The following is a 24,290-nucleotide window of genomic DNA, read 5'->3' on the forward strand; positions in this document are numbered from 1 at the left end:
TCCTCCATATCCTCACCAACACTTGCTATTTCTTGTCACGTTGATACTAACCATTCTTACTGATGTGAGGTAATATCTCATTGTGGTTTTGATTTGTATTTCCTGATGATTAGTGATGTGGAGGACCTTTTAATGTGCCTGTTGGCCAACTGTATTTCTTCTTTGGAAAACTGTCTCTTCAGGTATTCTGCCATTTTTTTCTTGAGTAATTTATTTATTTATTTTTTTGGTGTTGAGACATATGAGTTCTTTATATATTTTGGATGTTAGCTCTTTATTGGATAAATAATTTACAAATATATTCTCCCATACTGTAGTTTGACATTTTTTGTTGATGGTGTCCATTGCTGTACAGAAGCTTTTTAGCATGATGTAGTCCCACTTGCTTATTTTTGCTTTTGTTTCCCTTGCCCTGCAACATCTCCAGAAAAAAAATTGCTCATGCTTGTGTTCAAAAGATTTGCCTGTTTCCTTCTATGAGTTTTATGGTGTCATGTCTTGTATTTAGTCATAAATTTGGTCATATATTTGGTCATTAATCCACTTCGAATTTACTTTTATGTATGGAGTTAGACAGTAATCCAGTTTCATTCTCTTCTATGTACCTTTCAATGTTTTCTCAGCACCATTTATTGAAGAGACTGTCCTTTCCCCATTGTATATCCATGGCTACTTTGTCATATATTAATGGACTACATATGCCTGATTTTGTTTCTGGGCTTTCTATTCTGTTCACTGATCTATATATCTGTTCTTATGCCAGAACCATACTGTTTTGATTGTTGTAGCTTTTTAGTGTAGCCTGAAGTCAGGAAGCATAATCCCTCCAGCTTTGTTCTTCCTTCTCAAGATTGCTTTGGCTATTCAGGGTCTTTTGTGGATCCATATTAATTTTCAGATTATATGCTCTAGTTCATTGAAAAATGCCATTGCTGTTTTGATAGGGAATGCACTGACTCTATGTTCATCAGGGATATTGAGGTATAATTTCCTTTTTTTGTAGTTCTTTGTCTGGTTTTGCTATGAGAGTGATGCTGTCCTCATAGAATGAGTTTGGAAATACTCCCTATTCTTCTACTTCTTGGAATACTTCAAGAAAGATGGGTATTAGCTCCTAGCTCTTCTTTAAATGTTTGGTAGAATTCAGCTCTGAAGCCGTCTGGTACTGGAATTCTCTTTATTGGAAGTTTTTTGATTACCAATTAAATTTTGTTACTGGTAATTCATCTGTTTAGATTTTCTATTCCTTCTTGGGTCAGTCTTGTAAGGTTGTACTTTCCTTAGAATTTGTCCATTTCTTCTAGGTTGTCCAATTTATTGGCATATAATTTTTCATAGAATTCTCTAATAATTTTTTATATTTCTGTGGTATCAGTTTTAACTATTTCTTTTTTTTCTGATTTTGTTTGTGTTGTCTCTTTTTTTCTTGATAAGTCTGGCTAGGGGTTTGTCTAATTTAACTTCTCAAAGAACCAGCTCTTGTTTTCATTTAATTTTTTTATTCTCTATTTTATTTCTGCTCTGATCTTTATTATGTCCCTCCTTCTACTAACTTTGGGTTTCATTTCTTCTTTTTCTAATTTCTTTAGTTGTGAGTATACAGTGTTTATTTGGGATTGTTCTTGTTTCTAGAAGTAGGCTGCTATTGCCATGTACTTCTCTCTTAGAACCATATTTGCAGAACCCACATATTTTGAACCGTTGTATTTTTGTTTTCATTTGTCTCCATGTATTGCTTGATTTCTGCTTTGATTTGTTCATTGATCCATTGATTATTTAGAAGCATGTTGTTTAGCCTGCATGTGTTTGTGGAGCTTTTCTTGTTTTCCTCATGTAATTTATTTCTAATTTCCTACCACAGTGATCTGAAAAGATGCTTAGTACAATTTAAATCCTTTTGGATATATTGAGGTTCTTTTTGGTGTCTTAATATGTGATCTATTCTGGAGAACATTCTATATGCATTTGAGAAAAATGTGCATCTTGCTGATTTTGGGTGGAATGTTGTGTATATATCTGTTAAGTCCATCTGGTCTAATGTGTCATTCAACACCTCTGTTTCCTTATTCATTTTCCGTCTGATTGATCTGTCCATTGATATAAGTGGGTTGTTAAAATCTCCTAAGATGATGTGTTGCTATTTCTCCCTTTAGGTCTGTTAGTGTATGTTTTCTATATATAGTCACTCCTATGTCAGGTACATAGATATTCATGATTGTTATATCCTCCTGCTAGACTGATCCCTTTATCATTATGTAATATCCTTCCTTTTCTATTACTCTTTATTTTTGAGTCTTTTTTGTCTCATATAAGTGCTGCTACTCCTGATTTTTTCTCCATTTTATTTGCATGAAATATCTTTTTCCATCCCTTCACTTTCAGTCTGTGTATATCTTTGGTTCTGAAATGAGTCTCTTGTAGGCAGCATATAGATGGGTCTTCTTTCTTTATTCATTCTGTTTCCCTATGCCTTTTGATTGCTGCCTTCAGTCCATTTACATTTGAAGTAATTATTGATAAGTATGTAATTATTACCATTTTATTAATTGTTTTCTTGTTTTGTAGTTCCTCTCTGTTCATTTCCTCTTCTCTTATACACTTTTCTTGTTATTTGATGGTTTTCTTTAGTGTTATGCTTGGGTTCCTTTTTGTTTTTAATTTGTGTATCTATTATAGGCTTTAGTTTTGTGGTAACTATAAGGTTCATAGATAGTTTACTAATATATAACAGTCTATATTAAATTGATGATCATTCTATTTCATACACAATCTAAATATACTATTTTTTATTCTTCTTCCTCCTCCACACTTTATGTATGTCATAATCTACATCTTTTGTGTATCCCTTCACTGACTTTGTGTATAGTTGATTTTACCACTTTTTAAAAACTTTCATACTTGCTTAGTAATTGTCTGCTACCTTTACTATAGGTTTATTTTCACTGATGAAAAATATTTAGGCTTAAGAACCTTTCCATCTACAGAAGTCCCTGTAACATACCTGCAAGTCCAGTTTAGTGATGGTAAATTCTTTTAAGCTTTGTTTATCTATGAAACTTGTCATCTTTCCTTCAATTTTGGATCATAACCTTACTGGGTAGAGGGTTTTTGGTTGTACGTTCTTCCCTTTCAACACATTAAATGTATCCCGCCACTCCCTTCTGGCCTGTAAATTTTCTGCTGAGAAATCTGCTGATAGCCTTACGAAGTTTGCCTTATAGGTAACTGTCTGCCTCTCTCTTGCTGCTTTTAAGATTCTCTCTGCATCTTTAAGCTACTCCATTTTAATTACATATGTCTGGTGCTGTCTTTCTGGAGTTCCTTTTGTTTAGGGCTCTCTGTACTTCCAGGACCTGGGTGTCTATTTCCTTCCCCAGATTGGGGAACTTTTCAGCAATTATTAATTCAAAGAGACTGTCTACTCATTTATCACTTTCTTCTCCTTCTGGGGCCCCTATTATGCAAATATTGTTTCATTTGTAATTGTCACACAGCTCTCTTAGCATCTTCTCATTTTTAGTCATTCTTTTCTCAGTCTGTTCTTCAACTTGGTTGTTTTCCTGTTCTCTATTTTCCACCTCATTGATTCTTTCCTCTACCTCCAGCAGTCTACTATTCATTCCTTCCATTGTATTTTTCATTTTAGGTATTGTATTCTTCAGCTCTGAATGGCTCTTTTTCAAATTTTATACCTCTTTGTTGAAGTTTTTGCTGAGATCATCAATTCTTTTCCCCAGATCCCTGAGCATCTTTTAACTGTTTCTTTGAAATCTTTATTTAAAAAACTGTTAATCTCTAGTTCATTTAGCCCTTTTTCTGGTGTCTTATCTTTTATTTTGTTTGAAACATATTTCTCTGCATCCTCATTTTGTCTGGGTTTCTGTATTTATTCCTTTGTATTAGGTCAGCTGTTCCTCCTGCTCTTAAAAGTAATGGCTTTATGAAAATGGTGTCCTGTGGTGCCCAGAAATTCAAGACTGTGCTCACCGGTGCCTGATATTCCTTTGTGGCTGAGCCACAATTGCTGTTGGTGGCTTTGGGAAGGACCTGCCTTTCTGATTTCTACAGTCCTTGGCTGATCTCCACAGCTAGTCTCTGTGTGCCCTTTGTTTGATGTGAGGTGCTTCTGCTAGGATTCACTGTGGGCAGGGCTGCATTCTGTCTTCCAGTCAGCAATTGAAGCTGCTGCTGAGCCAAGTGGGCTGCACAGGACAGGTCCACAGGGGAGTGCCCCCATGGGGCTGAGCCACCAGCAAGGGAGATGGAGAGTTCGGAGCTTGCTACTACTTGTGCCCCACCAGTTGGGCTGAAGAAGGACAGGGAAAGCCAGAAAATTTTCCTCCTTCCACCTGCCAGGCAGCAAAGTGTGATCACTCTTGACAAAGCAGGCCAGGCAGCCAGGGCAGGTGCACAGGGGATTTCTGCACCTGGGCTGAGACACCAGCGAAGAAGATGGAAGTTTTGGAGCTGACTCCCCTGAACTGTTGGGCTGATGAAAGGCTGGGGAAGCACTGGCCACCTACCCTTTTTCCTCCAGAGAAAGCTCCCTCCAACCCCTGCCCCTCTGGCACACTTCCCACTGCTGGTAAATCTTTCAAACTGTTGCTTCTGTGTTAGGTCTCAGAGGGACCATTAGAGCTTGCCTGTCCTCAAAAAGCAATAGGAATCTTAACCTCTCAGAGTGCTCCAACTCTCCCTGGTGTCCAGTCCCGTTAATCACCAAAGCCCAGTGCAATGTAGGCTTGTGTTCCCAGAGCAGACCTTCAAGGCCAGGTATATAGCACACTTATCTCCTCCCCACTCTATTCCTCTCCCTCCCACTTGTATGCTGAGATGGGGAAAGGACTTGGGTCCTGATGAATCACAGCTCTGCCCCTTTACTCTTCTCAGTGTGGTCTGCTCTTTTTCACCAGCTGTAAATGTTTGTTCTGTGGTCTCTAGGTTATTTTCAGGGTTAGCTGTATTTGCCATAGTTGCTTCCGTGATGTGTATGTGGGAGGAGGTTTCTGCCTTGCCTTACTACTACACTATTTTCCCCCCTCCTCTCACATTAAACAGTTACTTCTTACTTGCATCAAAAGTATACTTTCTTAGAAAGAAAAGGGGGATTACTCCCTGATAGGATAAAACTAACTGTAAATCAACGATTAATGCATGCTTTAATTATCCTTAATTTTGACCACCTAAAGGGTGTCAGATGATCGGCTATGGAGGTACATTTTTCTGATAATATTCCTTTCTCTAAAAAAAAAAAAGCAGTTCCTGTGTGGTGACCTCCAATGAGTTCTACACAATGGTATAAAGGGCATATAAAAGTGTAGGCAAAGGGTCTGTTTGTGTTTATACAGAGGATCAAAGCCTAACTTGGCTACCCAGAAAATGAACTAAGATATGATATGAAAAAGAACTTCCAACATCAGCACTCTCTGGAAGACTCATACCAGAAGAGGATCATCAAAAAACCCCAACAAAGATCCACGCGCTGCTACTTAAAATACTATTTAATACTTGAAAAAGAGATTTGTTTTGCCTCTATGAACATCTGGAGTAATAAGTTTAATATTCCAAGTTCCAAGTGAGCTTATCAAGCAGAGAACTTATTTCTACTAGGTATTATTAACTATATTAACACATCTATTACTTAACTGGACTATGTTCTTTTTTTATCTCTACAAATAGTTTATTTCTAACACCTATTTAAAAATTGAAATCAGTAAGTCTCTGTCAGAGTTCTCTCTGGACATTATTAACATTATTATTTCAATGGTATTAAAAAGTATGTTTAAAAGGTGGCCAAAGAACAGAGGTGAGTCCCTTATATAACCCTTTCTGACCTCCACAGCTCATTTACTAGATAATGTGTGTCTTGTCTGCATAGCACTTTAATCATGCTACTTTATCTATCACACAATACTGATTAGTCTTCATTTTTTATGTGTCCGAGCCTAAATAGCAAGCACAGAATAGGCATGTCAGTTTCATAAGGACTTTGCCTCAATGTGGATTGTCCTAGAATATTTCACAAAGAGTTTTCATTATTACAATCTACCCACAGTTTCATAATAATTAAAAATAACATTTGAGTAGCAGCCTAACATTTATAAAGCAATTTGATTATCTCACTGATTCCTCTCAACCCCTGAGGTAAGTTTTATCATTTCCACTTTAAAAGTAAGGAAATTATATATCAGAGTGGTTAAATCTTTTGTACATGGCCAAAATGTTAGTAATTTTTGAAAGACAAATTCAAACTTAAGTGTGTCTCTTTTCATTCCAGTATGAATACTTTCAGGAAAACATATCAAATATCTCAAATGCTACAAGATATTCTAGTCATGTATGACTTACCTTTAAGTTAAATGTAGGCAATTGCATCTTCATGTTCTCAAATGAACAGACTTCTAAGAACATCTTTGTTTGATTTACCTTCAACTGAGAACACAGTTCAATAGCTTTACTGTATAAAGGATTTTTGCCTTTTTAGTTTCTCCTCTTCATCAAATGATTACAGTCCTTTTCATAGGTTTCTTGCAGAAAACTTTGAATAACAGTTTCTCACCCTAGTAAATGCCATGGAGAATACATATAGCATATATTGTTATTTGTAGATATAGGCATATTCTAGGAAAGGAGTTAATTGTGTCATTTTCAAGGTGAGAAGTCTAGGTGAAATGGAGAATCTGGTATTAAACAATACTGCCACAACAAAAACAACTGTGAATATGCACAGGCGTGTGTGTGTGTTTATCAATATCATAACTTCTCACAATTCACTAAGCTCATAACAAATACTGGAATCTACGTGAAACTTTGTTTGGGTCATTTTAGTTTATAAAAGAAAATAATGAGGAGAAATAGAGAGAGGCACTACAGCTCACTAGTAAGATGAAGTGACTCTGGATTATGATCTTCCCATGTTTTTAATGTCAGTAAAATCCTGTGAATGTTGGTTTCTTGCTAAACTTCAAGTTTGACACATTTATTTCTAGTCTTAGATAAAAACAAGTTTAATTTCACATGAATAAATATTCACTTGATTTCTATTTCAGATATGAATTATGTCCTGACGTATTCTAATTTGGGTGTATTTTCTTATAAACTTACTTCCAGTTCTATGTGACAAATGTTTCAAAATATACATACATGGTCTTAAAGGCAAAGGAAAATATTTTTAAATTTAAAGGACAATTGAAATTTTTAAATAATAAAAAATTTTCCTCTCACAGTATTTGTGCTAACAAAAATGAGAAATTAGTTTCTGGGAAATTAATGTAACCTCTGGTTACATTTAGATTATAATTATTGGACACTATGTCCTGTAGCCACTCAGAAAACTTAGAAGCCCAAAGCAAGAAATAGGAAATATGACTAGTGGAAGTCATATTCCTCTTTCTTTAGAATTCATTTTCTAAAAAGAGCAGAAAACATATATTTATATCAGACATAGTAAATATTTTAATTTGCTTCTCTCTCTTAGGCAGTCTGTAACTAGTAACTGTTATACTTAAAGAAATCTGCCTTTTGTGCCTTCAAACTACTGATTTTAGTTTTTGTTAATTACTAAAACAAAATTAGAGTCCTATAAGAGTTTATTCTTTATTGAAATATAACAAAATGCATTTTGTTCCATACAGAATTTATGCAGTAAAGTACTCTTCTAATGCGCACATATTATAAGGCACTGTGATGTTCTACAGTGATGTATTGTATCGGTCCCTAATATCTGTGTATCACTTTATAAGTTTCATTTACATTTCCTCATCAAGTCCCTGTGGCAACCTGATAAGGAAGGACAGTTATTTATTTTCATTAATAGGTAAGAAAACCATGGCTCAGAGAGATTATGAAACCCATGGTTATTTGTTAAGTAAAAGAATTGGAAGTTAGTGTGCAGTCCTTGGAAGTTCGGCCTGAATCAGAAAAAGTCTGGATTGTAGATTATACAGAATGCTTAAAGATTTAACAAAAAAAAGTTTGTGGAAATGCCCTTAGCCCAGTTACTGGTTTACTAGTTTTTTTTTAATGTAGGTATTTTTTCCCAGTTTCACTAGCTAAATAATGAATTTAATCATATTAATAATTAAAAATATTGTGTTTGCCATGCTTTAGAATCATTCATATAATTTAGACCACTTCCGTGAAGGCAATTACTAAAACTAACTGACATATTACTGATTTCCTGTAGTTCTGTATAATTTTTTGTGTAACTACTGAAAGTGGTTGGGAAATCAAAAGAAAGCACAATTATAATCTGAAAGTTAAAAGACAAAGAACAATGCTAAATAACACAAATTCTGTGAATAAAAATATATGATCATGTTATTAATATCAAAAGCAAAATGCTTATGATATAAAAGAAAGCAGTTACAATTAACTATATCCATCTATCCTTTCGTACAGTGATAAATATTAGATATATATGTGTGCAATTTTAGTTATATGGCAACCAGATGAAAGACACTTCAGGATTAGAGGAAAAATAAAGGAAAAATAGGAGCCTCATTTCTGGTATGGCAGTATGAGGAGTTCTACAGATTCACTACCCAGTGAAACAAGAATAACTTAAAAAAATTTTAAGGTCTCTGGAAATTGTCCTAAGGGACTGCAGCAAATGAAGGAACATTTATATAGGAAAATCTACTAAAACTTGGTAAAATAGCAATATTCTGTCACCCTTGAGCAGTGATAAGCTCTGCTCCCCCACCTCAGCTTGATAGACGCTCAAGGGGATGATGCTGTCTCTTCCCTCACCTCTCATTTAAAGGATAGGGTATCTTATCAAGAGGGACTGGCTACCAACATATCTCATCCTCTCCAAATTTAGTATGCAGTGGCTAAATTTCTAGAGAGTAAAGCCAAGAGATCAGAGATTCCCTCCCTTCACCTGGCTTCTAAGCACAACAGACCAAGAAATATTGGGGCATCAATTGCCATCATCCCATTTTTCTACTAGGACAGAAGTTACACATAGAATGAAGTAATTCAAGAAGACCAACAACCAGACTGGTGACTCAAGAGATTTTATGCAGGGGAAGAGGTAGTCCATGAAAAAAAAGAATTCCAAACCACACTTCTCCCCAAAGGAATTGACTTTATTTGAACAGAGTTTGGGGACATACAGGCCTAAGGGCACTCTTAAACTAATATCTCTTCTTAATTAAGAGCAACAAGATAAACTATATGCCAGCTATATGTAAAAAGACAACTAAGAAGTGCCTTTCTGGGGTCAGAGAAAACTCAAAAGCTACCCATGCACAATTTTAATGGGATGAAATTGCAGAGCAAGTTATATCCCAGAACATTGTCAACAACAATAGAACACTCAGCTGAGAATTAGGGAACCTAACAATTGCATGTGATACCAAATGAGGCAGATGGCTGAAAATAGAGATCAGGGAGAGAGGCAGGGTTAAAACCATTGTTATCCCATGGTGACTGTGTGCATTCCCAAGGTTGTACCCTCTGAAGAGTGACAACAAAGGCTTCACAAGCAAAGGAAATAAACTTCATTCAAATACTCTAGTCAATTAGTTAAACAAAAAACAAGCAAACAACAGCAAAAGTATTCCCCCAAAGGAGGAAATGGAATCAGAATCCATATTTGCTTCATTACTTAAAATGACTAGTTTCCAACAAAAAAGGTGGCAAAATATTCAAAGAATCAAGGATATGTGACCCATAAAAAAGGAAAAAAAGCAAAGAACATAAATCTGTATAGGGGCCTGAATGTAGGATTTAACTAATACTTCAATGCAGTCATTATAATACATTAAAATACTAAAAGAAACCTTAGTTAAGGAAGTAAAGTAAGTCACGACGACAATGTTTCATGAATTAAAGATGATCAATAAAGAGAATTTATAAAAAGAATAAAAAAGAGTGACAATCACTTAAGGGACCTATAGAACATCCAGTAGACCAATATTCACAATAGAGGGGTACCAGAATGAAAAGAGAGAAAAGGGCAGAAAACTTATTTGAAGAAACAATGGCTGAAACCTTCCCTAGCCTAGGGAATGAAACATAAATTATATAAAAGAACTCACAGAAATTTTGGTGATTAAGAATACAGAAGCAGAAATGAAAAACTCACTAGAGGCACTTAAGAGTTGATACCAATTGGCAGGAGAGAGAAACCTAAAGATAGATCAATAAAGTTGTGCAACCCAAAGAATATAGAGAACAAAAAAAATTAGTAGAGCATCAGAGACATTTGGTATACTATTAAACCAATATGTGCAATGGGAGTATCAGAAGGTGAGAAGAAAAGAAAGCAGAAATATTCAAAGAATTAACAGCTAAAAAGTTCCCAAATTTTACCCAAAAAAAGCCAAAACATTATTCTACACATTCATGAAGCTCAAAAAACTCCAGTAGTATAAACAAAAAGATCCACATCAAGTACATAAAAATATTGAAAGTCAGAAACAAAAAGAAAACCTTGAAATCAGTGATAGAAAAATTACTAATTATGTAAAAGGAACCCCAATTTGATAAACATTTTGATTTCTCATCAGAATAACTGGAGGCAAGAAGGCAATAGGATGTTATATTTAAAATGCTAAAAGAAAAAAACCTGCCAACCAAAAATATTGTATCCAATAAAAAGTATCTCTCAAACATGAAGAAAATTGCAGATAAACAAAAACTGAGAGAATTTCTTGCTAGGAGACCATCTTATAAGAAATACTAAAGAAAGTTACTGAAGTTGACAGCAAGTGACCAGAGAATAATTTTGAATCCACAAAAAAAGTCAGACTAGTGGTTAAGGTAATCATATCTTGTAATGCTGATTTAGTGGTTGTATATTCCTTCAGCCTTCATTTCAGTTACTGTATTCTTCAGTTCTCAGGGGTTACTTTTCAAATCTTTTATCTCTTTGTTAAAGTCCTCCCTGAGGTCTTCAATAATTTTCTGCAGATCATTGAGCACATTTATGAATGTTACTTTGAAATCTTTATCAAGAAGATTGGTGATCTCCATTTCATTTAAACCCCTTTCTGCTCTCTTATCTTGTAGTTTTGTTTGGAACATAGTCCTCTTTATCCTCATTTTGTCAGTGTCTCTGTGTTTCTTCCTTTGTATTAGATGGATCTGTTATGCTTCCTAGTCTAGAGAATAATGGCTTTATGAAGAAGGTGTCCTGTGGTGTCCAGAAGCTCAAGACTCTTTACTGTCTAGTTCCTGGTTCCCCTTTCAGGTGGAGCCCTAGTTGCTGTTGGTGGGCTATGGGCATGGATGCCTTTCTGTCAGTCTTCCTGCAGTGGTCTATCTCAGATAAACAGAAGATGGCAGTTTGCCTCAGCTGGTCCTTTGTGAGCTGAGCATGAAATCTCCAGGGATTTCTGTGGGTGGTGGGGGAGGCACCCTATTTCTGCCCTGCAATGACGGCAGTGCTTCTGGGTAGTAGCATTGCTCTGTAGTAGGCACACAGGTGCTTGGTGTTGTGATGGCCCACCTGTGAGAAGGATCATTTGTAACTGGCTCCCACAGGTGCTTCCCAGTTGGGCTGAAATAGGGCAGAGACAGCTGGGAAAGCCTCCCTCTGCTTGCCAGGCAATGAAATCTCCCTCTACCTGCCAGGCAGCAAAGTCTAACATTGCTGGGAAGAGCAGGCCAGCCTGGTGGGTGAGCAGGTACTCAGGGAAACATCTTAAGTTTAAGCTGCCAGTGATGGGAATGAAGAGTTTAGGTTCCCATGAGTGCCTGGCCAGTTTGGCTCAGGGAGGTCTGGGAAAGCATCGTTCACCTGCCTTTTCTCCTGCAGGGAGACCTCCATCCAACTCTCAACCCTCTGGCACCCTTCCCACTGCTGGTAAATCTTTCAAACAGCTATCTCTGTGTTGGGTCTCATCAGGACCATTGGAGCATGCCAGTCCTCCACAAGTGGCAAAAATCTTACCTCCCAGAGTGCTCCAACTCTCTCTGGTGTCCAGCCCCATTAATCACTAATGCCTGATGTAACATGGACCCATGTTCCCAGAGCATATCTCCAGGGTCAGGTAAGCAGAGTTCATGAGTGCTTATCTCCTACTTGCTCTATTCCTCTTCCACCTGTTCATGGGCTGGGATGGAGGAAGGACTGGAGTCCTGATCAATCATGGCTCTGCCACTTTACCCTTCTCTGTGTGGTCTTCTCTTCTTCACCAGGTGTAGGTGGTCTACTCTGAAGTCTTCAGGTCATTTTCAGGGTTACTTGTATTTGCTGTAATTGCTTCCTTTGTGTGTGTGAGGGAGGTTTCTCACTTACCTTCCTACTTTGCCATCATTCCCCTCCACCCCACCTCAACATATACTTTTTTTGAAATATCAAATAGAAACCATAAGAAAGCTATACTCATATCAGACAAAATAGATATTTAAAATGTAGAGATAAAAAGGGATATTTTCTAATGATAAAAGCATTAATACAGCATGAATATATAGCAATTATATATGTATCTAAAAATAGAGCCCCAAAATACATGAAGCAAAAACTAACAGGTGTAAAAAGAAAAATAGACAATCCAACAACAATTTTTGAGAACTTCAAAATCCAATCCCAATAATATATAGTACAACTAGGCAGAAGATCAACAAGGAAATGGAAAATTTGAGCAATACTAAGAACCAACTAGATCTAATAAACATCTATAGAATACTCCCCCCAACAGCAGCATAATATATATTCTTCTGAAGTTTACATGGAACATACCTCAGGATAGATCATATGCTAGGCCATAAAACAAATCCCAGTAAGTTTGAAGAATTAAAATAATAAAGTGTTATCTCTGACCACAGCAAAAACTAAAATTAACAATAGAAGGAAAACTGGAAATTTAACAACATATGCATAAACATCCAAAGTTTTTCTAAACTTTGAGATAAATGAAAATGAAAACAAAACATACCAAAACATATGGAATGCTGCTAAAACAGTTCTTAGAAAGAAATTTATAGCTGTAAGTACCTACATTATAAAAGAAGAAAGATCACAAATCAACAGCCATTTACCAACAAGAGGAGAATAAAAACACATCACAAGTGTACATGGAACATTCACCAGGATAGATCATATTTTAGGCCATAAAACAATTAATTTAAAAATATTGAAATAATACAAAATATATTCTCCAGTCATATTGGAGTGAAATTAGAAATCAGTAACAAAGAAATTTTGGAAAGTAACAAATACCTGGAAATTAAACAACACACTACTAAATAATGAATGGATCAATGAAAAGATGACAGTAGATATTAGAAATTCATTGAGATAAATTAAATTAAGACACAGCATACCAAAACTTATGGAATTCAGTTTAAGGAGTGCATAGAAGGAAATTCATAGCTATAAATGCTTACATTAAAAAAAAAAGAAAAAAATCTGAAGTCCATACCCTAATGTGCACTTAAGACAGTAGAAAAAGAAGAGCAAAATAAACTCAAATCAAACGGGAAAAATATAATAAAGGTTGGAGTGGAAATTAATGAAATAGAAAATAGAGGAACAATGGAGAAAACCAACACAACTCAACTGTAGTTCTTTGAAAAAAAAATCAACAAAATGAAAAACTTTTAGCTAAACTGACCTAAAAAAGAGAGAAGATTAAATTACTAAAAGCAGGGTTGAAGAAATGACCATCACTATTGACATTAAAAGAAATAAAAAGATTATAAGGAAATATCATGAACAACTCTATAGAAACAAATTCAATAACTTAGATTAAATGGACAAGGTCCTAGAATAAGACACAAACTACTGAAAAGGACTCTAGAAGAAATAAAAAAATCTCAATAGATCTATAACAAGTAAAAAGATTAAATTAGCAATTTAAAAAGACTAACCACAAAGAAATTCCCAGGCACACCACCTTCATTGGTGAATTTTTTCAAACATTTTAAAAATAATTTATACTAATTCTTCATAAACTCTTTTAAAAAATAGAAGAGAGCCCTTCCTATAAACACAGTAATTTCCTGATACCAAAACCAGTAAAGGAGTCACAAGGCAAGAAAACCACATACCAGTATATCTTATGAATATATATGCAAAAATATACTAGCTAAGCAGATTCAACAATATACAGGAAGGATTAAAAATCATGACCAAGTGAGATTTATCCCAGGAATGCAAGGTTGATTTAACATCTAAAATTCAATTAATATAATATACCATATGAACAGAATAAAGGAAACAGTATTAAGATCATCTCAATAGAGCGATAAAAATCATTTGACAGGGGATCACGGGAAGATGATGGCATGAGTAGTTCAGAGGAAATCTCTTCCCCAAAACATATATTTATGAAAATACAATAAATACAACTTTTCCTAAAAGAGACACCAGTGGATGCAGTACAATAGCCAGGATACATCTACATCTGTGAGAACTCAGCATCACATGAAGGGGGTAAGATACAAGCCACAGCGAGGCGGGACCCAAACGCTCCCCCACGCCAAAACCTGGCAGAACGGAGTCAGAATGGGGAGGGAGTGAAAGCCCAGGACTGCTAAACAACCAGCTGTAGAAATCCGCACCCGGAACACAGACACAAGGTGCACGGGGTGATGGATATTAGAGAAAGGAAAAGCAAAACCTGTGGGCAGGTCCACGCAACTGGCGCCCCTGAGACAAAAGAAAAGTGAGTGCTTTCTGCAAGTCTTAAAGAGACGGGGACCCCATAGCTGGATGAAGATGTCCTGGCAGCTGGGAATACCGGGGAAACTTAGGCCCCCTAAATGGAGGCAGTGCAGCTCTGAAGCCCCTCACAGGACTAGGCCGCCTGCCAGTCGTTCCTCCAACTGGCACAGACCCTGACACATGGGACCAGTAGCAGGAGAGTGGGAGTGCACGCTGGGGATGGAAGCACTAGGAGGAACCAAGAGCAGATCCGTGCACTGCAGGGCTAGCCTGCAGCCACGCGACCAAACAGCCTGGGTGCGGCTCTCACGCACCAGTGACAGTGAAGCCAGAGCCCAGTAGAAGCCTGCGCGGAAAAGCCCCACGCACACCAGCAGCAGAGCCACAGGGAGCAGGTGCGCTCCCAGGAGCTGACCAGAATCCCAGCCCAACACACAGCCACCCGGGCCAAACCCAAAGGCCGCTGCTGCTACACAGCTGCCCGGCAGGGTCGCCGCTAACATGGAGGAACACACCTGGCATGCCTGCCACTCCCTGCAGGGCTCTGCACTGCTCTGATGGACACCCTGCCCACAGCAGCTTAGGAGATTAACCTGGTGGCTGCTCCAGGAGTGCACATAGCCATCACAGGCAGCGGAGAAGGGCAAGGCATCCAGCAAGCAGGAAAGGACATTCTTCTCCCAGCTGACACACCCACAACCTGCCTACAGCTACTGCAATCACCATGAAAAGGCAAAAAAAATCTGGTTCAGACCAAGATAGCTACACCTGAGAAAGGATCTGCAGAGACAGACCTAACCAGTCTCCCTGAAAAAGAACTCAAAATAAAAATCATAAAGGTGCTGACAGACCTACAGAGAAATATGCAAGAGCTAAGGGATGAAGTCTGGAGGGAGATTACAGACTTCCGGAGGGAGATCACAGATGTCCAGAGGGAGAGTACAAAAGTGAAACAAACTCTGGAAGGATTTATAAGCAGAATGGATAAGATGCAAGAGGCCATTGATGGAATAGAAATCAGAGAACAGGAACTCATAGAAGCTGATGCAGAGAGAGATAAAAGGATCTCCAGGAATAAGACAATATTAAGAGAACCGTGTGACGAATCCAAAAGGAACAATATCCACAATATTGGAGTATGAGAGGAAGAAGAGAGAGAAAAAGGGATAGAAAGTGTCTTTGAAGAAATAATTGCTGAGAACTTCCCCACACTGGGGGAGGAAATAGTTGCTCAGACTACGGAAGCACACAGAACTCTCGAGACACGGGATCCAAAGAGGTCAACACCAAGGCACATAATAATTAAAATGGCAAAATTCAAGGACAGGGACAGAATATTAAAGGCAGCCAGAGAGAGTAAAAAGGTCACCTACAAAGGAAAACCCATCAGGCTATCAACAGACTTCTCAACAGAAACCTTACAGGCCAGAACAGAATGGCATGATATATTTAATGCAATGAAACAGAAGGGCCTTGAACCAAGGATACTATATCCAGCACGATTATCATTTAAATATGAAGGAGGGATTAAACAATTCCCAGACAAGCAAAAGTTGAGGGCATTTCCCTCCCACAAACCACTTCTACAGGGTATCTTAGAGGGACTTCTCTAGAAGGGAGCACTCCTAAAAAGAGCACAGAACAAAACACCCAACATATAAAGAAGGGAGCAGGAGGAAAAAGAAGGGAAAGAAATAATCATCAGACTGTGTTTATAACAGCTCAATGAGCAAGTGAGGTCAGACAGTAAGGTAGTAAACAAGCTAACCTTGAACCTTTGGTAACCACAAATCTAAAGCCTACAATGGCAATAAGGACACATCTTTCAATAATCACCCTAAATGTAAATGGACTGAATGAACCAATCAAAAGACACAGAATAATAGAATGGATAAAAAAGCAAGACCCATCTATATGCTGCTTACAAAAGACTCACCTCAAACCCAAAGACATGCACAGATTAAAAGTCAAGGGTTGGAGAAAGATATTTCATGCAAACAACAGAGAGAAAAAAGCAGGTGTTGCAATACTAGTATCAGACAAAATAGACCTCAAAATAAAGAAAGTAACAAGAGATAAAGAAGGATATTATATAATGATAAAGGGCTCAGTCCAACAAGAGGATATAACCATTATAAACATATATGCACCTAATACAGGAGCACCAATATATGTGAAACAAGTACTAACAGAATTAAAGGAGGAAATAGAATGCAATGCATTCATTTTGGGAGACATTAACACACCACTCACCCCAAAGGACAGATCCCCCACACAGAAAATAAGTAAGAACACAGAGGCACTGAACAACACACTAGAACAGATGGACCTAATGGACATCTATAGAAGTCTACACCCAAAAGCAACAGGATACACATTCTTCTCAAGTGCACATGGAACATTCTCCAGAATAGACCACATACTAGGCCACAAAAAGAGCCTCAGTAAATTCCAAAAGATTGAAATCCTACCAACCAGCTTTTCAGACCACAAAGGTATAAAACTAGAAATAAATTGTACAAAGAAAGCAAAAAGGCTCACAAACACATGGAGGCTCAACAACATGCTCCTAAATAATCAATGGATCAATGACCAAATTAAAATGGAGATCCAGCAATATATGGAAACAAGTGACAACAATAACACAAAGCCCCAACTTCTGTGGGACACAGCAAAAGCAGTCTTAAGAAGAAAGTATATAGCAATTGAGGCATATTTAAAGAAGGAAGAACAATCCCAAATGAATAGTCTAATGTCACAACTATCGAAATTGGAAAAAGAAGAACAAATGAGGCCTAAGGTCAGCAGATGGAGGGACATAATAAAGATCAGAGAAGAAATAAATAAAATCGAGGAGAATAAAACAGTAGAAAAAATCAATGAAATCAAGAGCTGGTTCTTCGAGAAAATAAACAAAAAAGATAAGCCTCTAACCAGACTTATTAAGAGAAAAAGAGAGTCAACACACATCAACAGAATTAGAAACGAGGAAGGAAAAATCACGACGGACCCCACAGAAACACAAAGAATTATTAGAGAATACTATGAAAATCTATATGCTAACAAGCTGGGAAACCTAGGAGAAATGGACAACTTCTTAGAAAAATACAACCTTCCAAGACTGACCCAGAAAGAAACAGAAAATCTAAACAGACCAATTACCAGCAATGAAATTGAATCGGTAATCAAAAAACTACCCAAGAACAAAACCCCTGGGCCAGATGGATTTACCTCGGAATTTTATCAAACATACAGAGAAGACATAACACCCATTCTCCTTAAACTTTTCCAAAAAAATAGAAGAGGAGGGAATACTCTAAAACTCATTCTATGAAGCCAACATCACCTAATACCAAAACCAGGCAAAGACCCCACTAAAAAAGAAAACTACAGACCAATATCCCTGATGAACGTAGATGCAAAAATACTCCACAAAATATTAGCAAACCGAATTCAAAAATATATCAAGAAGCTCATACACCATGACCAAGTGGGATTCATCCCAGGGATGCAAGAATGGCACAACATTTGAAAATCCATCAACATCATCCACCACATCAACAAAAAGAAGGACAAAAACCACATGATCATCTCCATAGATGCTGAAAAAGCATTCGACAAAATTCAACATCCATTCATGATAAAAACTCTCAACAAAGTGGGCATAGAGGGCAAATACCTCAACATAATAAATGCCATATATTATAAACCCACAGCTAACATCATACTGAACAGCAAGAGGCTGAAAGCTTTTCCTCTGAGATCGGGAACAAGACAGGTATGCCCATTCTCCCCACTGTTATTCAACGTGGTACTGGAGGTCCTAGCCATGGCAATTAGACAAAACAAAGAAATACAAGGAATCCAGATTGGTAAAGAAGAAGTCAAACTGTCACTATTTGCTGATGACATGATATTGTACACAAAAAACCCTAAAGACTCCACTCTAAAACTACTAGAACTAATATCGGAATTCAGCAAAGTTGCGGGATACAAAACTAACACACAGAAATCTGCAGCTTTTCTATACACTAACAATGAACTAACAGAAAGAGAAATCAGGAAAACAATTCCAGTCACAATAGCATCAAAAAGAATAAAACACCTAGGAATAAACCTAACCAAGGAAGTGAAAGACCTATACCCTGAAAACTACAAGACACTCTTAAGAGAAATTAAAGAGGTCACTAACAAATGGAAACTCACCCCATGCTCCTGGCTAGGAAGAATTAATATCGTCAAAATGGCCATCCTGCCCAAAGTAATATACAGATTCGATGCAATCCCTATCAAATTACCAACAGCATTCTTCAATGAACTGGAACAAATAGTTCAAAAATTCATGTGGAAACACCAAAGACCCTGAATAGCCAATGCAATGCTGAGAAGGAAGAATAAAGTGGGGGGGATCTCACTCCCCAACTTCAAGCTCTACTACAAAGCCACAGTAATCAAGACAATGTGGTACTGGCACAAGAACAGAACCACAGACCAGTGGAACAGAATAGAGACTCCAGACATTAACCCAAACATATATGGCCAATTAATATGTGATAAAGGAGCCATGGACATACAATGGGGAAATGACAGTCTCTTCAACAGATGGTGCTGGCAAAACTGGACAGCTACATGTAAGAGAATGAAACTGAATCACTGTCTAACCCCATACACAACAGTAAACTCCAAATGGATCAAAGACCTGAATGTAAGTCATGAAACTATAAAACTCTTATAAAAAAACATAGGCAAAAATCTCATGGACATAAACATGGGTGACTTCTTCATGAACATATCTCCCCGTGCAAGGGAAACAAAGGCAAAAATGAACAAGTAGGACTATATCAAGCTAAAAAGCTTCTGTACAGCAAAGGACAACATCAATAGAACAAAAAGGTATCCTACAGTATGGGAAAACATATTCATAAATGGCAGATCCGATGAAGGGTTGACATCCAAAATATATAAAGAGCTCACACACCTCAACAAACAAAAAGCAAATAATCCAATTAAAAAATGGGCAGAGGAGCTGAATAGTCAGTTGTCTAAAGAAGAAATCCAGATGGCCAACAGGCACATGAAAAGATGCTCCACATCGCTAATCATCAGAGAAATGCAAATTAAAACCACAATGAGATATCACCTCACACCAGTAAGGATTGCCATGATTGAAAAGACAAACAACAACAAATGTTGGCAAGGTTGTGAAGAAAGGGGAACCCTCCTACACTGCTGGTGGGAATGTAAACTAGTTCAACCATTGTGGAAAGCAGTATGGAGGTTCCTCAGAATGCTCAAAATAGAAATACCATTTGACCCAGGAATTCCACTTCTAGGAATTTACCCTAAGAATGCAGCACTCCAGTTTGGAAAAGACACATGCACCCCTATGTTTATCGCTGTACTGTTTACAATAGCCAAAATATGGAAGCAACCTAAATGTCCATCAGTAGATGAATGGATAAAGAAGATGTGGTACATATACACAATGGAGTATTATGCAGCCTTAAGAAAAAAACAGATCCTACCATTCGCAACAACATGGATGGAGCTAGAGGGTATTATGCTCAGTAAAATAAGCGAAGCGGAGAAGGACAAGTACCAAATGATTTTACTCATATGTGGAGTATAAGAACAAAGGAAAACTGAAGGAAGAAAACAGCAGCAGAATCACAGAACCCAAGAATGGACTAATAGTTACCAAAGGGAAAGGGACTGGGCATGATGGGTGGGAAAGGAGGGATAAGGGTGGGGAAAAAGAAAGAGGGCATTACGATTAGCATGTATAGTGTGTGAAGGACACGGGGAGGGCTGTGCAACACAGAGAAGACAAGTAGTGATTTTACAGCATCTTACTCCGGAGATGGACAGTGACTGTGAAGGGGTATGTGGGGGAGACTTGTTGAAGGGGGCAACCTAGTAAACATAATGTTCTTTCTGTGATTGTAGATTAATGATACCAAAATAAAAAAAATCATTTGACAAAATTCAAAATGCTTTCATAGTGAAAACATACAGCCAACTAAGAAGAGAAATGAATTCCTTAGCCTGATAAAGGACATCTAGCTGAAACCCACAGCTCACATCATAGTTAATAATGGAAGTATGGATGCTTTCCCTCTAAGATCAGGAACAATACAAAGATGTCTGCTCTTACCATTTCCATTCAACATTGTACGGGAGGTTCTATTCTGTACAATTAGGCCAAAAAAAGAAGAAGGAAGGGGAAGAGGAGGATGAGGAGGGGGAAAGCAACCACATGAGAAAGGAAGATGTAATACTATCTGTCCTTTTAGATGACATGATTTTGTATGTAGAAAATCTGAAGTCACTAAAAACTGATTCAACCTAATAAGTGAGTTCAGCAAATTTGCAACACAAATGGTCAATATAAATAAAAAATTATATTTCTATAGAGTACCAATGAACTGATAATGAAATGAAACAATCTATTTTACAATAGCACCAAAAAGAACTCTTCCAAATAAATCTACAGATCCAACGCAATCTTCATCAAAATTCCAGTGCCTTATTGGAGAGATTGACAAATTGATTCTAAAATTCAATAGAGAAAATTATTTTCAACAAATGATTCTATCACAACTGAACATCCACATGAATAAGTTAGACCCCCTACCTCACACCATATACAAAAGTAAACTCAGGATGAATTAAAGGCTTAACTCTAAGAGCCAAAACTATAAAATCTTAGGAGAAAACATAGGTTCAAGTCATCATGACCCTGGATCAGGCAATGGTTTCATTGCTATGACAGCAAAAGCACAGCAACAAAAGAAAAAAACAGATAAATTGGATATCATCCAAATTAACATTTGTGCTTCAAAGGACACCATTGAGAAAGTGAAAAGCCAATCCAGTAATTGTAACAATAAATGTCAATCATATATCTGATAAAGGTCTTGTACTCAAAATATATAAAGACCTATTTCAACTCAAAAATAACAACACAAGTAACCAAAGTAAAAATGGATAAAAGACTTAAATAGACATTTACCCAAAGAAGATATAGAAAAAGCCAATAGCACATGAAAAGATGCTTAACATCATCATTTATCAGGGTGTGCAAATCAAAACCACAATGAGATGCCACTTCATGCATACAAAGATGTCTGTAATTTTTTTAAAGGTAAATAACAAGTGTTGAGAATATTGAAGAAATTGGAACCCTAATATACTTCTAGTGGGAATTAAAATGAGAATGCCACTTTGAAAAACAGGCCATTTTTCAAAATACTAAACAGAGTTATCATATGAAGCAGTAATATCATTCCTAGGTATACACCCAAGAGAAATGAAAACATATTTACACAGGTAAAGTTATACACAAATGTTCATAGCAACATTATAGTAGCCAAAGAGTGAACAACCAAATGTCCATCAAATGATCAATGGATACACAAAACATGTTATATCCACACAATGAAATATTTGGCCATCAAAGGAGTGGAATACTGATACGTGCTACAAAATAGATGAACCTTGAAAACAATGTACTAAGTAAAAGAAGCCAGTCGCAAAAACAATATATTGTATGAGTCCATTTACAGTCAGTGTCCAAAATAGGCAAATGTAGGTAAACACTTCATTGGCTGCTGCCTTGGGATGGGGGTGGGAAAAATGTGGGGTGATGACTAAAGTGTATGAGGTTTCTTTTTGCAGTGATGAAAAGATTCTAAAATAGATTGTGGTAATGGTTACATGACTTTGTGAATAACTAAAAAAGTCATTGAATGGTACACTTTAAATAGGTGAATTATGTGGCATATGAATTATATCTCAGAAAAGCTGGGATTTTTAAAAGAAGAGAAATAAAAATACTATCCAAATAGACAAATGAATAAAAGCAATAAAGGTAAAATGCTGAGTAGCATGTGGGATGCCTTAAAATTATTCAACTCTTTCTGATCTCTATGATTTACAAACAACTGAAAAGCTTAAATATATTTACATGCCTAAAAATTTAAACATAAAGTCTAAGGTATAAACTTATGTGATTGATAATGCATTTCCTCTCCAGTATCTTTAAAATTTATTATTTACCAAATTTTTGCTTGGATCTTTGCAGTTTCCAGCATCACTTAACCACTAACGCCTTTATACCTCCATAGCTGGTACATGAAAAACTAGCAGAGATGGCTATTATAATATTTAGGAACATTAAATTTAGTAATTATTTTACATTTATGATTTCAGAAGACCAGGGGCTGAATTACTTTAAAAACAATTATATTGTTGTTAGCATTATCAAGAGCATCCTAGACAAAAATTGTAGCTAACATTTAGAATGAATGTCTTAGCACACAGTATGAATATCAGGACATAAAATATTTGCTGCAGATGCTAGTATTTTATCATTATTTACTGAATTTTAATAAAAATTTTTATAAGCCCCTCAACACATTCCTTTTATCTGAGACAATGGTGGAAAACTTAAAATGTATTTAAGTAGTATTTAACTGTAAGTTTTAATTCTGAGTACCCAATAACCATATGCTACTTTAATTCCTTCTTTCAACTCATTTGCAAATCACCACTGCTTTCCCACTCATATATCCTGTTTCAATTTGGCTAAAAATTCATATTCTGATTCTTCTATGAACATGGAAAAAATAGCAGGTACATATTTTGCAGTCACTTGTAAAAGTCATTTTAATTGGCTCTGTGCATTTAGGGAGTTGACAGTGCATGGGTTTTTTTTTTTTTTAGATCAATGCCTTTTTGACATACATAAGAACATTTGTTGAACTGTAACAACCCAAAATGCAAATCTTTTCTCTTATTAGAAGTAAATATGCCATGTTTGGTGTCAGACTAACAACTAATTTGGGTGGTGAGAAGTCACTTCAGAACCTTAACTTAACTTTGATTTTACTACAATAACATTTTGTCTAAATCCACTGTGTTTCAAAAGCATGTTTCTTTGTCAGAGACAAAATCCTGAGGGTGAAATAATCTAGCAGTCATTTAGGGCATGGAAAGCCATTAAATTTTCATGAAAGCAATCACAAAGGTGTCAGTAAAAGTCAAGTTTGAATCTGGGAATCTTTGACAGAGGGAGGGACAGGCAGAGACTGAGGAGAGTTTGGAAATGTGGGAACAAGAAGCCAATTTGAGTTCTAAACTAGAAAGTGGAGAAAGGAGTACGACAGCTGGGAGAACTGGATTAGCCTCAGAGTAGGGAGGGATCTAGGCCTGTTAGAACCTGTGACAAGGGACTCAGGTTCTGCCTCTCCAAAAGGCTCCTAAAATGAGCTTTTATCCACCCCAGAGAATATGGCTTGTAATTCCTAAATCATTTAGAAAATTTTGAACCATAAAATGACAAAAGGCATAATGAAGCAGCCCAACAACATCTTTAAGTGTCAAGTAATTGCAAGAAAATGAGGAAAAAATAGTGAGCAAATCATGAAGCTTTGTGTCAAACTTAGCAAAAAACTGTATCAAGTACCAGAAGAATAAAAATCAATGAGAAAAAAAAAGATGAAGCGAAGTGAATATACTTTTTAAAAGATTAGAATGAAGAATAAATGGCAAAGTGCAATTTATTTTTAAAGTCAAGGAATATGATAAGGAGAAGTTATATATTCTGTAATTCTATATACCTAATAATATTTCTTTCACATACTAAGTTACAAAGAAAACATTTGGGCAT

This window comes from Manis javanica, chromosome X (assembly GCF_040802235.1).
Source record: "Manis javanica isolate MJ-LG chromosome X, MJ_LKY, whole genome shotgun sequence".
In the NCBI taxonomy this organism is placed as follows: Eukaryota; Metazoa; Chordata; class Mammalia; order Pholidota; family Manidae; genus Manis; species Manis javanica.